General features: G+C 40.8%; 1 protein-coding gene across 13 annotated transcripts in view; it reads right to left on the reverse strand.

The window, feature by feature from the left end:
* SLC4A10 (solute carrier family 4 member 10) overlaps positions 1–16,722 on the reverse strand; it is a 1,044,586-nt gene that overhangs the window by 733,096 nt on the left and 294,768 nt on the right. The window lies entirely within an intron of this gene.

Consider the following 16,722-nt stretch of genomic DNA (forward strand, 5'->3'; position numbering starts at 1 on the left):
CGTTGTCCAAAAGTTGAATGTTAAAACTTCACTTCATTATAAAGTTTAATTTGGTTTCAACTATTCATTCTCCACCACAATCAGGCACTAATGTGCAGTCATGCCGAGAAACAGTGTCAATTGACAATCACAACTGATATAAATCTAATTGTTGAAACAAACCCAAGGAAGTAGGTCAATGCTCAAGTAGACTTATTGCTTTTCTATGGATCAAAATGTAAAGAGACCTGGACTACAGACATCATCCATAAAAAGTGGTTGTAAAGTAACGCCTGATATCTTTTCTTCCCTGTTGACCTTGTACATAAAGGTAGGATTTGAATGTATTAAAGCCTTGAAAAGTTGGGAAGGGCCAGGACTCCCAGTCTTTTTTATTGTGTAGTACATAAAATTCTTAAAAGAATGACATACTTTTTCTGTACTTTGCGAAGGAGGCAATTCATGTGAAAATTAGCATTTTGGCAAACGTTTTTAGCCAGGGATCACCACTTTCACCAGCTGTCAGTGAGAATACATTATTTTGCATATCTTTCGCTCGCCTGTTATTGCAAGACATTTCCGACGTAAAAAAGGTCTCTCCAGAGACCAACATATAATTAGGGTTGGTTTATATGTAAGAAAAACAGGAAACTGCACACACTTTCATTAGCCAATTAAATGGGATCTAAATGAGATTCATTCAAATTATGATAATTACACATGGCCCAATATTATGGACAGTAAGTAGAGTTTGGCGGACTAGATACTACGGCATAACATGACGTTAGACCGTCCGCAATATTACAAGAACCATAGGCTATTATTCACATGCAATAGGGTGGACGAGACATCCCTCACATTGGTAACGAAATACCCAGGCCACCAAAAACTCTAAAATTTATAACGAAATATCCCGACCATCAAACTCTAAAGAATGCCCCAAAACTTTAATATAGGCAGTGCGAAGGTTAGCTTTAGAAGGTAACTCTTCTTTAGTCTTCTTGTGTCCCGGGATAATGATATATTAGGTTTAAAAACACTGTGTTATTGCAAAGCTATAAAAAATATGAATTCACGAAGATAATTGAGTTACAAGGTTAACAGATGTTGTCACTTGTTTCGCAGATCGCATGTGATCTATGTGGTAGTCAGAGGTAGAAACATATTTACACACAGGTCACCAGGTCTTCATGACAACTACCCATTGAACAGGGCACGGATTCAGTTTGGAAGACTGTGGAAGGGCAGAGAATGTGATAACGGTGTCTTCATGTCATGGTCCAATTCCCAAGGTCAGTCACACGGACTAACAAAACGAAAGGAAATAGAAATTCATACCAATAAGAAACGATTACAATATTGTAGGGAGAATGACCCCTGCATTACAGCACAACATGTAAAATAATGAGTTTATATGCAAACAAGAGAAGGGCAATTTTTACCCGGTAATCAAACTTATATTAATCGTACCCTCTTGTGTCGAAGTTAGACAGGATATTATGCAAAGTTGTAGGAACATCTACATATGATAATACCAGACAAAAGTCATCCTGTCAGTAACTAACGTTTTACGGTAATGAAATTACAAAACAAAGAACCTTTCTGACGTTGCACATACTGCGCACTCCATTTTACGTTTCATATTTTATCAGATGTGATAATACTTCAGACATGTACTCATTTTGATTAAATATAAAATGTATGCATTTCACTCTTCAAGCAATCTGACAATCTGAAATTCTCTTTCTGTGAGGTCAAAGGGCACGTCGTGATTCAGTACTTCCATCTTGACACAAGGTTATATTATTCAAAATCAAATAGACAGGCAGCCCAGCCAAGCAACTCTTTCGGGAAAGTTTAGGTGGCCTGGTTCCCAGAATTTTCCAAGAAGCCAAAAACAGTTCCCTGCTCTGGAATGCAAAATACCGCTGACAAAAGTTATGTAGGTCAACATTTATACTGCTGCTCCCTGCTTAGATATCATAATCATATTTTGCTAACTCTACTTGACCCAGAAATAATTTTCCATTGTGTTGTAAAACTTAAGGCAAGAAAAATAGACAGAATTGAGATACAGGGGCGTAGCTTGGTAAGTAGGATGGAGCGGTGTGAGCTCCTGATTTCCCAACAATCATTCTGATACATAGGGGGTTATTGCAAGTTCAGCGGACTATTTTTACTGACTGCTGAACTTTGGACAGGGAGGTTGCCACCACACAGACTACCTCCCTGCCAGCCCCATTAAGGAAACAGGCTACAGCATTGTCACCAGCTCGTAATCGAGCCGCGGCAATGCTGTAGCCCTATTCACAAAGGTAAATTTAGATATGAATAAATCAACATGTGTAAATGTACTCTTACAGGTTGAAGTAAATTTGAAACTTTGGCCCAAATTATGAGGATAAAGTTACTCCTAGTAACTTCTCACACATAGGCTTAGGTTTCTTCTTCCAGGGCATAGACCTCTCAATGATGAAGTATAAGGATTTTTTTAAATGTTCATTAAATTGTTAAAAAAATAGTAAAAATAATGTAATTTAATTTTATATAATTATTTTCATTGCTGTACAAACTAACACTGCTGCATCATTATTAACTATATTTTGAAGTTATTTTTAATTAATTTAAATATATTAAACTAAGTAAAGTTTATGCTGTAAAGATTTATTTGAAATCATTACCACTTATAGTAATGTGTTTTCATTTCTTTATCGGGTATTGAAAATTACTAAAAGTTATGTATAGAATGGATTTAATGTAATATTATTATTTTAAAAGATAAAGTTACATTTACTTTAAAAACAACTAATTAAAATACATATATATATGTGTGTTTTAAAAAGATAAATACAATAATGTATTTTAACATTATCTCCTAAGGGGTTCTCTTTTAAATCCCTGTCTTCATTATATTCTAATGGACGATGTTGCTGTACCAATAAGAGCCATATGTGATGCTAGATTTACTCCAAGGCTGGTCTGGAGTTTAATTAAGACTGGTTTGTGGCCTTTTAATGTGCAGTCACTTTAGAAGTCTAGTTTCTGAATAACACTGGGCTTACTCTTTTGTAGGTTGGTGTTTGTATGTGCATGTCCCTGCCAAACCCCTCCTTAGCTCTCCTCAAACCCCGCCTTCATATTCCCAAACCCCTACTATTCCACCTGGCCTCCACTGGTCTTTCCTACTAAGAACTAAACTTATATGTGTGGAGGTCTCCCCATAGAAAAGATAGGAAAGTTGGAGGTAGAGGTTAACACATGTAGGGTTGTGTAAAGCATTATTCATTGCAAGCAAGGTACTTTTGTAGTTCTACTAAATGTACTAGAAAGTGCTGTTTGTGAATAGGCGCCCATTATATTTTCATGCTGGAATGCCTTTTTCATTTTTCATGTACTAGAGTGCTTTTTAGGACCAGATTTTAACATGTTCCCATAAATATAGGTATAGTGTTCTGAGAAAATTTGTCATCTGTCTGTTGTAGAGCACTTGCACTATATGCTTTTCCAAGAGCACAGCAAAATAGGAGGTTTTTGTCCAGACACCGAGTACAGTAAAAGCTGTTCATCCAAAGCAAAACAAAGCACGGCAGAATGTGTTTTCCCTATTATGTGGATAGTCAGCTGCAGCGTAATTCATTTAATTTCAGCACTGAAGATCCTTCCTTTGCTACCTATCACAGAATTGAATTGCATGCACACACTGGAAAATACTCATATTTACCATGATATTGAGTCACTGATCCAGTGAAACTGCCATTATTTTGAGGCTAGATGTTGAGTGGTTGAATGTCAGACTATCAATAGAAGAAATCTTGTCTGGCAGAAATATCTTGTCATATCCTACATAACACTTATAAAATGATTATCTTATTGGGAGTTGATTTTCTATTATTAACTCCAAAGTGGTAAAACTTTTGAAATACATTATTTAGGACAATATATTGCCATCAGTCGATATTTTGGTTACAATATCTGGTATCATACTTCTCAGTTTTTGGCTTTCATGATTTGAAGATTCTATCAGTAGGAGCAACAGTTTAAGGAGCCTTTGGGCGCTCACGATGTTTAAACAAATATGGGTAGCCAGACATATGATTTAATCGTGTGCCTTTTCGTTTTGTTCAGAGTCATATTTAGGCTCACTAGGCTAAGGCTAAATCAGTTGTGTAGGTAAGCTGACACAGAGTACTTCAGTTCTAGCATCAGCAGGTGGATGTTGCACAAAAACACCTCCTTCCCTGACCTAAGCCCAAATATACATACCACAATCAGGGAGGCGTTGGCAGTGTGCATGCTGTGACCTGCTGGTGTTCACATTTTGGTGTTCTCTTCAAGCAATTTTACCATTCAAGGTCTTGCTAGGTCCACACATCTCTGCTTTAATTGCTCATACTGTGACTGTCTCACATCCTCCACCAGACTACATTACAACTAGCTTAAATCCTCCAATGCAGCTAACCACCGATTGTAAAGCATCTTCCACGAACCCAAACACCAGACCTCCCATAGAGCCACACGGTCACTTGTCCACACAAGTGACTGTCCTGCATGGTCCACATACTTAAAATCATGACTGTCCAAATGATCTAATGCCTCCCAGACCTAACTATCTTATATCAGTTTGAGGACACCTATAGGCATGCATCCTTAACTGCTATGCTCCTCTAACTGCTTCACATAAGCCATTGAACCATGGCTGTAAGCCCTCCTACCAACAGGGAACAGTATTGGGAAGTTTATCATAGCTGGCCAGGCATGGGATTCTGCATTTGGTGCGTAGACTCCCTGTATGTGCAGTCCCTATTCACTGCTTATTTCGGAAAGACCAACTTAAGTATAGTGTCCCTAGAGCAATCTGGTATCAGGTACTGTTAAACAAATTCCATATCTGCATCTGTCTGCCACAGACACACCCTAATTCTCCTTCATACATTCCTCAAATAACCTAAGCAGTATCGATTATCCAATCAATGTATTATCAATTAATTCGAATCGTGAGATATTTTTCAAGGAATATAAAACGGTTTCAAATATGTAAAATCTGACGAGACAATAATTCCTACGAGGGAGGCTAGCAAGCAAGGTTACAACCATGTCAAAACAACGTGCCGTCGACCCCTCATCAATGGTTCCCAAAAGGTGCACTGCTGCATTTATTTAATGTTACTAAATTAGATGACATATGGGCATTTCACCGTTCTTTGCAAAGTCCTCTTTCACTTGGTGACATCCCTTTTTGATACAAAAGAGGTATGAGACAGTTTCCTCTTTCTGCTAAAATAATAGGACAAACGCATAATACATGGGTTAGTGATTCCTGTTTGTAAGCACGTTTGCGGCATCAAATGGAACTGAGTTAAAAGCTGGCCAAGCGTGTCTGAACTCCCATAACAGGATACAGAAAAAACACGTGAATAAATGGTGTCTAATTACCTTTAACAAATCGACTAAATATATGTTTTAGTGGAGAGCTTTCAGAGAAGTACTCCGCGTTTTAGACTGAATATTTCTTGGATCTGAGGACCTCAGAACCTCTTAAAAATATAGCATTTTTCTTCTTATTTGTTCAAAGATTTAAAATTTGCAATTGTTGTTGGTAGATTCAAAAGAGTTTGCAATTGCCACCTGCTTAGCCCATACCGTATAAAAGGGGAACTATATCTTGCATTTCTCTTTGATTGGCAGCTAATTAAATAATGAAGCATACGTTGTAATGATTGCTGATGTAAATTCAATCAAATCTAATGTGGGCTTGAGTGGTAGAACTGGAGAATGAAGCATTTGCCTTATTAAGCAACATTGTGTTCTGCTTTGTTTAACAAAGGGTCAATATATTAGAAAATGGAAGCAAGCCGTCTTTAATGGATGGGAGCACTTTTGAGTGAATGACCGATTATAGGGGTGTTATCTAAGATGTTTCAAAATTTTTGTTGAGGTGATAGATGGTAAATCTGACTGATGAAAAATTGGGGCCTGATTTAGAGGGGTTACTCCAACACAAATGTGACAGATATCCGTCTGCCATAATACAAGTTCCATAGGCTATAATCAAATTTTAATATGATGGGTGGGAGATCCATTGTGCTTGAGACAGAGTAACCCATGCCCTCAAACTCTAAATCAGTCTCTTGGTCTTTAAAACACCCAAAGCTCTTTTGGAGAACTTTGGTTGTTGAGCCACACTCCAAAATAACAGTATTTTCTCTGTCTCTCTACTCTGATATACTCCATGAGTCTTCTTTTCCATTGCTAAATATCATCACTGCTGATTTGTTAGGGCTGATTCTTATGCTTTTGGCAGCATTGAACCTGTGCAGGGTGCTCAGTGATTTCTGCAGACCTGTGGCTGTGTGATCTAAAATTATTGCGTTGTCTGCATATTGCAAAGACTGAAGGATGCCTAGGTTTAATTTTGGGGAATGATGTCTTGAGTCTTAGGGTCAGATTATGAGTTTGGTGGTCCGAGGACTGCCAAATCCTCAGTGGCAGTCAGACCGTCGCCCTTCTGACTGTCCGACCACCAGATTACGATCCTGGCAGTCTGACTGACAGGAGACCACGTCCACCTCCAGGATCATAGATCCCTATAGGTTGGCAGCAGTCAGAGTTGTGGTTAGGTATGGAGGTGCCAATTTCAGCACCGCCGTGCTGATCATGACTCCACCTTTCGCCAGCCTTTTCATGGTGGGGTCCCCGCCATGAAAAGGCTGGTGAAAAGCCAGTGCTGTGGGCCACTGGGGGGCCCTTGTACTTCCCATGACTATGTCATGGGTGGTGCAGGGGCCTCCCTGTCAGCACACTCTGAATGTGCACTGTCTACTGTCTGCTATACAGTCAGTGTGTATTCCGAGTTTACTGTGTATGATGGCATTGGCCTCTGTTTCCTTAAGAGAGCCGAGGCCAATGCTGTTGTTGACGCAAATATACTAATTAGAAAATATGAATAAATACTTATATGTTATGGTTTATAAAAGTTCATAGAGAAATTAATTGCAGAGAAAAATTAATGTGCATGTTTGAAAATGTGTCCACAGGGAATGGCAGCCACTTATACAAACTTGTACTAAAGGACTAAAAATGTGTGAAAAAATGTAAATGTATAATAATAATGTAATAGTATGTCATATTAAGATGTATAACCTATGTTTTGCATTATATTGTAGAGTTAACTTAGCTGAAGTTGTGGCCTAGTTTTCCAGGCCTCATACAGAAGATTAATTTCTAGCGCACTGCAGAGAAACTGGTGCGTTGAACTGTCCCTGAACTGCATACGTTAATAAAATCTGCTTAGCTAGAATTTTCTGCAATGAACTAGCGAACAGGAGATGAGGGACTAGGATATGTAACAACTATGATGTAAGACAGACTCAATGTACTTTCCCAGGACTTGAACAATAGAAGCACTGACTGGAGAAGAAGATGCAATATTTTCGATACCTGATGAGCCGGATGATGAGGACATTGTTTAATGAACCAATCAATGCTTTGGGGATGGGGAAATATTAGAATTCATAGATTTGTAAAATTAATTTTATAGGTTAGAGTCATAACTGCCAATTGACTGACCAATTAGGAATTAAGGGGATGGACTGAAAAACTCTAATAAAAAGTCATGACAAGGGGCTAAAACTTGAGATGCGAGAAGAGAATTGATGATGCCAGAAGACGCAATTCGAGATTCTGTCATTGGGCTCATGCTCTTGAGAGCCTGATGTGTTGCTGATCGATTGATGACCTGAGGATGAAGACTGACTTTGTTGCTGATCCATTTCGTGGATAGGTAGCTATGACAATGTGACTGATTAACTTTTGTGCCTTTTCTTTCTAGGTACCAATTGCGCTGTTTTTATAGGTTATCTACTAGCTAGATGTTTTTCCAAATTCATGTTCTAAATTGTTTTCGCATGAAGTCCCAAATGCTAAATGCTAATCTGGGTTAGGTAAGGATTCTTTGGGTGACTCTGACAGTGACAAATGATTGACAGGCTGATTGCTGAAATCTGTTATTAATGCTGTTATATTCATCTTTATTGGCTTATGCTGAAGCATTTGAGCATATGTTTTCTCAAGTTCTGATTAGATTATGTTATTGGTGGTCATTAATGAACTAATTCTGAGCTGATTGAATAAAGTTTGAATTAACCTTATGACTTAGTATTGTAACCAATAGGGAAATAACATTGATAAACGTATAAGTGAGTTATGGTTATTCATGAAATGTTGATATATTGTCTCATGCTTAATGATTCTCTTAGTGGTTGTTGATTGATTACACTGATAATTGATGTTCCTCAATTCCTACATGGCTAGGATACTCCATGCGATCCAAAAGGTTAATCGGCCTATACGCGTCCCCTTGTAAGTTCACTTATAAGGACAAGGCGTGCTTGCACTGTTACCGCCGGGCTGATTGGTGGAAATGTCACAATATGATGTTTCCACCAGTCAGCCCAGTAGAAACATCATAATACGACAGAGGTGAGGCCATCGAGTTGGTGACGCGTCATCCTCATGGGTTTGACGATCCAACAGTCAGACCGCCAAACTTGTAATCAGCCCCTTAACTTCTTTGGGCAAATCTGCTACTTAGGCTGGAAAACAGAGAGAGCAGCACTCTACCCTGCTTCAGTTCTCTGTGGGTCTTTATCTGTTTTAACATGTGGCCATTTTGTGAAAGTTTGAACTGTACCCATGTATTCCAAAGGAGGAACTGGATTGCATTCGGCAATGTGAGAGGAAACCTTCATCTTTCTAATATGGCCCATAATTTTGCAAAGTCATGACCTTCGAAAGCCATTTCGTGATATATAAAGCTTAGAAACAGGCTAAATTTGTTCACCTTCAGTGGCTCATGTATCAGAATTGAGAGCCCCAAAATATTGTCTGTGGTGGTGCTGACGCTCTTGAAGACCATCTGTGTCACTGGGATCAAGTTGTTGGTCTCAGCTGAAAAATTCTAACTTCTTCAGCAAAGGTTTGGTGTAGTTTTTGGTTTAGACATCAAGCAAGGCAATTAGTCTGTAATTTGTAGGGATTGTAGAGTCACATTTCTTGTATATGGGGTGTGTTGGACCAGCCCCTTTTTTGCAGAGTCATGCCCAAACATTTTGCTTTCTTCGTCCTATTTTTTCTGACCTGGTTTTGTTGGCTTTGGTACTCTGGGCACTTTACCACTGCCAAGAAGTGCTGAAGTGCAAGTGCTCCATGTGAAAATTGTTTTGGTGATTGGTTTACTTATGATTGGCATATCTCATTTACTAGTAAGTCCATAGTACAATTCACTAGGTGTGCCCAGGTCCTGTCAATCAAATGCTACTAGTGGGCCTGCAGCACTGATTGTGCCATCCACATAAGTAGCCCTGTAAACATGCCTCAGTCCTGCCACTTCAGTGTCTGTGTGTGCAGTTTTAATCTGCCATTTCGACCTTGCAAGTACATCCACTTGCCAGGCCCAGTCCTTCTCTTTTACTTCATGTAAGTCACCCCTAAAAGTAGGCCCAAGGCAGCCCCATGGGCAAGGGACAGGGTATTAGGAGGTAGGTAGGACATGTACTGGTGTATATTACAAGTCCTGATGGTGGAATACAGCTACATTTGCTTTTCACTATTGCAAGGACTAGCTCTCCCATAAGGTAACACAGGAATTGCCTTGAAATATATTGTGAGTGTAATTTCCCATTGGGAACAGATAGAGATTTGGAGTTTAGGGTCTCTGATCTCACAATTTCAAAATATAACTTTTGGTGAAGTTGTTTTTTGAATTCTAAGTTTGAAAATGCCACTTTTAGAAAGTGGGCACTTTCTTGCTTCACCATTTTGTGCCTCTGCCTGTCTGTGTTATACACATCTGGGTCAGGATGACAGTTGGGCTGTTTGTGCTGTTACCCTAGACAGTCACACAAAGGGAGCTGAGGTGTGACCAGCATATCCAGATGGCCCATCACCAGGCTGATGGGTCTTCCTGAGCTAGAGTGGTGGGAGATACTGACACTTGCACCTGAGGAGGGCTGTGCCTGTCCTCACACAAAGCAGTCTCCAGCCCCATGGAGTGTGTCTGGGGCCTGGGCAGGGAAATGCAGGGTCCTGTGCACCACAAAGACTTCTCTTTGAAGTTTGCCTACTTCAAAAACAGAAAGGGGTATAAGTACTGGACCTCTGGCACCACATAATTAGAATGAATTGAGGATATTCAGTGAGAAAGAAAAACTTGATGCTGTGGGAGGGACCACCACTCTGCCTGTTGCTTTGTTGAGCTGGCCTGCTGCTTGCTGCTTCTGTCCTGGGAGTGAAAGGACTGAACTTTGCTTTCTACGTCCTGCTTTCCTAAGGTTCTCCAAGGGCTTGGATTGAGCTTGCCTCCTGTTAAGAAGTCTCAGGGACATCAAAGACTTCACCTGCCAGTGCCTTGGCTGTCCTGCTGAGAGTCCTGATGTGCCAAGTGATGCCAAATCCAGTTCCTGGGCACTTGGAAGTGAACTTTGGTGCAACCAAGAAGAAAGAAAGCACATCAACTCCAGAGTGACTTCAGAACCAGCGCCGCTCTCCAACTTCGCAATGCTGCCTGCACAGGAGCCATGGTCCCTGTTGAGTGCATTGACTGTGACCTGCAACACAGGCTTGATGCCACTGCAGCGCCTCTGAAGTCCTGCCACAGTGTGAGTCCTGAGTGCTGTGTCACCTACCTCCTTGACACTCGACTCGTCCGCAGCACCTATGACCCCGTGGTGTGAATGCAACACTGCAAAGTCAACGCCTTGCATCTTTGACTTGCTGGATTGATCGACCCTGTCTGGTCGTAAGGAACCGACGCCTCACCAACAACACCGCATCACCTCCCCTGCAACCACAAGGAACTGATGCTCCAGCTTTCCTTCCTAGCAGTAAGGAACCGACACCTCACCTTCCCAGTAGCAGTAAGGGACTCACGCCGCACCAGCTCCAGCAATGCCTCACCTCCCCAACTCAGTGCAACGTCATTGTTTCCTCATCGTTTTCCAGGATACTGTACCTGGGGTCAGTGAGACTCCGTGACTGGCCCACGCTCCCTCACGAGTGATGTTGGACTGTTCAGAACGACTCCGTCAAGATGCTGTGATAGCCCCAGTTGGAGCTATTGTGTTTCTAAGCCTTTTACTAAGATTTAATCTTTCAAAATGTGTATGGTTACTTGTGTATGGTTGGAAGTTTGTTGTGTTGGTCTTGTTTACTCAGATAAATATTGGCTATTTTCTGAACTGGTGTGGAGTACTTTTGTGGTGTTTCCACTGTGCTAATGTGTATACTTTACACATTGCCTCGTAGTTAAGCCTGATTGCTCATGCCAAGCTACCTAGGGAGTGAGCAGGGGTTGTCTTAGGAGTGTGGCTCCCTTACCCTGACTAGAGTGAGGGTCTCTACTTTGACAGGGTGCAAACCACTGCCAATTAGAGACCCTATTTCTAAAATGGTGTAAGGTAGAGCCTTAGAGGATGTTGCAACTGACTAAATTTCAAAAGAGTGAGAAAATAGGGTTGCAAAGACAGGCACCAACAGTCACTTTAATTGTTGAAAAGCATGACAGGAAGCTTGTTAGGGCCTAGTGCCTCATCAGATTTGGAATATTTCATAATATCACAAAATAAATCAGAGTCAACAGGGGCAGCAGGGTGGGCTGGGGAGCAACGGCATTCCCACTAGGAGCATTTGTCAATGGATAGCGCCTTGATGGGCACAATAGAGGTTAGTTCAGGGACAGGGTTGCCTCAATCGGATGGGATTTAAAAGTATTAATTAATTGACAGTTTTTTTTAAAGATTCCGATCTGTTAAATTTAACAGTTTTAGTCATTGGCCCTCTTTATGGGACCTCTTTGCTGCCCAGATTTGTTGTTTATATTGTTCTCTTAAAAGTTTGACCTGGGTCACAACTGCCAGGGTAAAAATCAGTATTCTGAATTGTCATAGGACCCTGTTTAAATTTATCTTTTGTTTTCTTAGCTTCTGATTGTATGAGCTATTATTTGTTGCACTGAAGGCAAAAGGCAGGATTAAGGGCCAGATGTATGAAGCAATTTTGCATTCGCAAACTGTGCGAATCGCAAAATTCGGCCGTTTGCAAATGCAAAAATGCCTTTCAAGATGTATGAAAGGCATTCACTGTGCAATTTTAAGGAATCGCAAAAATAGCGATTCCTTAAAATTGAGACACCATTTCTCTAAATAGGAAGTTGCAAATAGGGAATTCCTATATGCGATTTTCAAAGCACATGTATCAAGCATTTCCTAAATCCAAATTGGACATTTAGGAAATGCAATTACCACCAAATCCAATTTGGTGGTAAGCCTGTTCAATTTTTAAAAATGCATTATAAAATGACATGTAGCGCCCACATGCCCCTAGGGCATGTGTGCGCTTCACATGTCCTCAAATAATTTTGGGGGGGTGCATCAAAGGGGGCCCTAGGCCCCAAGCACCCTGTGGTTTGCATTACCTAATTTGCGAATTCCTAATAGGAATTCGCAAATTAGGTAATGCAAAACCATTCGCACCTATGGGGCTACAGGCCCATAGGGATGAATGGAGTCCCATTCCCTAATTGTGATTCAGTAATAGAGATCGCGACTTTTAAGAAATCGCTATTACTGAAACGCAATTTTCATACAACCCATCTTGCATTTCTTAAATAGCGATTTCTTAAAAATCGCTATTTAGGAAATGCAAACCAGGATGATGATACATCTGGCCCTAAGTGCTTTACTCTGATATTGCAGGTTAAGTATTGATTTTGTGTTTTCACGTAGCAGGGAACCCTCGACTAGAAAGAAACTGAATTAGACTTGTACTCTTCTCCGTGGTGATTCACTTGTTGAATTTATGACTTGTGAAACTGGACCAGGTAAGACGCTTTAATTGGTGGCATTCACTGGACTCTCCTAATGCAAAGTAAAGTTGATGTCTGAGGGGGTGATAAGTAGCACAGACCTGTTGGGCAGCTTGGACTCTCTCAAGTCTGGTAAATATATTAATGAAGATTGATTTGTGTAAATGCTCAACTCAAACAAAGGTGTAATGTAAAACCGCATTGCGTTGGCTTGAGAAAAGAAATAAAATAATGTAAATGCTCAGCTGAAACAAATGTATGATCTAAAACTGCATCGCGTTGGATGGAGAAATGCGTGTAGTTCATAGGAATGTCACTAGGGAGCTTTCCATTTAAGGACCATAAGTTTAAAGGTAAGTAAAGTATAGTGCTGCTGGTCCCACCGTTGCGGTGGCAGAATCACTGCTGGGAGGCCCCAGATATGATCTGAGTAGACAAAAGTAGGTCAACCGTAAGGAGCTGACAGCTCAGCTGATGAAAATGGAGCTGTGGTGAACTACGTATGTATATGCTAGTATGGGCTCACTGCCATCATGAATACTTTAATCCACAGCCCCTCGCCCTGTCTCCCCCTCTCACTTTCCTCTTCTCAAATATGTGACATTGAGCAGGGAAATGAGAGTGGTATAGGCTGTAGTTAAAGAAAAAGGCGTTTCCACCTCCCTGTCAGGACTTCACTAACAGCCGGAGGCACTGGAGGAGGGAGGGGGAGCTTCTGTAGCCCCTGCCTCTCTCTCTCTCTACGTTGCCAAATGGAGCAGTGTAATTTGGCAGAGCCAGAGGAGAAGCAGAGGCTTAAACTTCATTATCCCATGTCTACTGGTGTCCATTCAGGTCAGGAACTGCTAGGAATGTGCATGGTGGCCTCCACGGCAATGGCAATAAGTCACAAGAATTGACAGCATCACCTGTGAAAGAATGGCAGCAAGCTTTATTTTATTAGGACATTCCGCTCTCATATGCTCGAGTATTCTAATAGCCTTGTAGGTGAACATAGCCTCTGTTCTAACGAGTAAAGTCCTTCTCATTTGTTATTGACCACTAGCTATGACTTTGGCCAGTAATGTTGCAATGGACACTAAATGGCTGAAAGAGTCCACTGTTGAAGGTAATATTAGGAGAAGGTGTGCCACATAAGTTGATTATATTTTAATATTGTTAATATTACTAAGTTGATTATATTTTAATATTGTTAAAGTCAGCAAAAAGTGAAAAACTAACCTACTGCTCTTTCAAGGAACTTTCAATTGATCCATACTAGAGGACTTAATTACCCTCTTGAACTGTAGTCAGTCGACATTGGCTGTCAGCATACTCCAGCCCTCTGTACCTAGGTGTAATTATAAAGTTTCTGAGAACATATTTTTTGAAGGTAGACATGAAACGAAATTGATAAAGATCACTGCTTTAGTGACTATTCAACTTAGAGCAATCCTGCCAGTGGTGTTAAGAACAGATCCACTACCTTCACAGTCTAAGCCATCCACCAAAATATAATATCAGGGATTAAATGACAGAAACAAAGCTCACTACAAGGCTGTCAAGCATTGAGACACTCACCTCACAGACATATCAACCCCACATGCAGATGGCAAGTGCAATGCTGTCAGTCTCTTCCTCACTGACAAAATTGCCAAACTCAGTTGGTCACATTAACAATACCAAGCAAGGCATCCATCCTGCTTCTTACTCTTCATCACTCCACCTACAAGTACGCAACCTTCAACCCTTCAACCTCACGTCACCCACTGAAATAACCAACATACTCAACTCATTCAAGGCCATCTCCTATAAAGACGATATTCAGCTATCATCTTTTGTGAATTTCCTCCATGGAGATGCCATCACTCCACTCCCCAACATTTGCAACCCTTCCCTCAGCCAAATAACTTTTCCACAGGACAGATTTTCACCCTGCTAAACCCCTCACACACCATTGGGACCTTTACCATAATGTGATCTGCTGTTCCAGGAATTCATAAACCTTGCACCTGAAAGCCATCGAGAAAGCACTTATTCATCTCCAAGATCAGATCAGAAGGAGTATCCTTTCTGAATACAATCAATCTGGATTCAGACTATGCTGCAATTAGGTGATCGTTATCTTTCAATTATTCAATGCACACCCATTAATAAGCAGGGTGACTAGTGCCTCTAGAATCTGCTTCACCTCTCTGTAGCCATCAATACAGGTTTTGGGGAAGCTCAACCTTTATGGCAGACGTGTAGTAGGAAGCATAATGTAAACAACTAGTTACCATTATTTGTGGTGCAGCTGTTTTCTTGTATATTTTATAATGAGCTCATAATGCAACAAGGTAAACAGCATTCATCTGAATGCAAAAACTGGTTTCCTGCTCCTCTCTGGAAGTGTACACATGCCCTGAATGTGGCATGACCCACCCTGAATGTGGCGTGAATGTGGCATGACCCGCACGACTTTACATTTGTGATACAGGCTTCTGTGATTTTATATTTTCAAAAATGCAAAGTGGCAAGCACCAGAATGCAAGGGCTATATCCCTGTGTCAGTTTTAGATCTATTTTTCTCTTTTAATTTTCCCCTTGCCCAATTTAAGTCATTCCGTCCACTTACCAGGCAGCATGTTATCCTAATGCAAACACTGCATGCCAGTGAAGAGGTCAACATCCACTCTGTACTCTCAGCGTGTCCTCTGAGTATATCTATACCAAAGCTTCTGTGGTGAAATACATTTGCGGTTCGAGAGGAAGGTATTCAAGATGTCCACAAAAACTAACCCTGAAGGCTCAGGGCCAGAGTCACAAACGAATTTCCAAGTACTAGTGATATTACCAGAAGTCCTCTTACATTCCCTGACTTGTGAAGCTGTCCCCAACATCCAACTTCCTGTAAGTTGAACTGGAAAGAGGGCACCGTCCTGCCTAATTGTAATTGTATATGAAAATTCCCTGAATATTTCCATGTTGTTTCCATTTTAGATGGTTTGAGGTTAATTCACAAAGGCTTGTACAAGTAGGTACGTACTTTCAGGTTCCCAGATGTTTCCTTTAAAAGTAAAATACCTCAATCATGTGCAGAAGACGAAAATTGCAACAGACATGTAGACATTTGAATTCCTGATTCATGGTGGAACCTCCATTCTGTGTTTTTAGCACACATATTAAAATAACTTCTGTCTACATCAGGCTTAGGGCCTGATTTTGAGTACCTCAGAGGTAAAGTCAACATTTCGAGGACCAGAATTTATCAGGTCCATTAATATTTTTCTCAGTATTAACAAATACCATGTTGATGTTGGTGACTGTACCGACCAGTCAATATTTAAAGGGGTTTATGGACACTATACGTGTGATTCCTTCACTGTCAGCTGTGTGTGCAGGGAGTACAATCATTTCACAGACAGGTGTGTGCACAGGGATCGCAAACCCTTCACAAACAGGTGTACGTGCAAGGTTCTCAATATAACGGGGCACTAATAATCAGGCCCCTAAGCTTAGTATCACACCCTACACCTCCAAATGTTAGGATATAAATAACACAAAAGAAATGTCATCAGAGAGACCCTACATTTAATGGAAGACTTCCATGCTGCATTCACCTGGTTCTTATCTTAGGAGGGAAAGGCAAACGTGGGAAAATAATCTTAAAACTGTAACCTCTTCCGTATGTGAAAATATATGAAAATGGAAGTTATGAACATTACAGAAAACAGAGACTATTTAAGGCTACACTGTAACTGATGCGGAAATCTTACATATATGTTGAAAGCAGGAGTGGCTTGCGGTGCTAACTGGGGGCGGGGCAACGTGCGGGAAGGGATGGTGGGAAGTTTGAATTTTTTTTTTTTTAAACAAGTTACCTTTGTCGCCGCTGCCATCAGCATCGCCGCCGTCACCAATGC

This window comes from Pleurodeles waltl, chromosome 3_1 (genome assembly GCF_031143425.1).
Source record: "Pleurodeles waltl isolate 20211129_DDA chromosome 3_1, aPleWal1.hap1.20221129, whole genome shotgun sequence".
NCBI classification, from domain to species: domain Eukaryota; kingdom Metazoa; phylum Chordata; class Amphibia; order Caudata; family Salamandridae; genus Pleurodeles; species Pleurodeles waltl.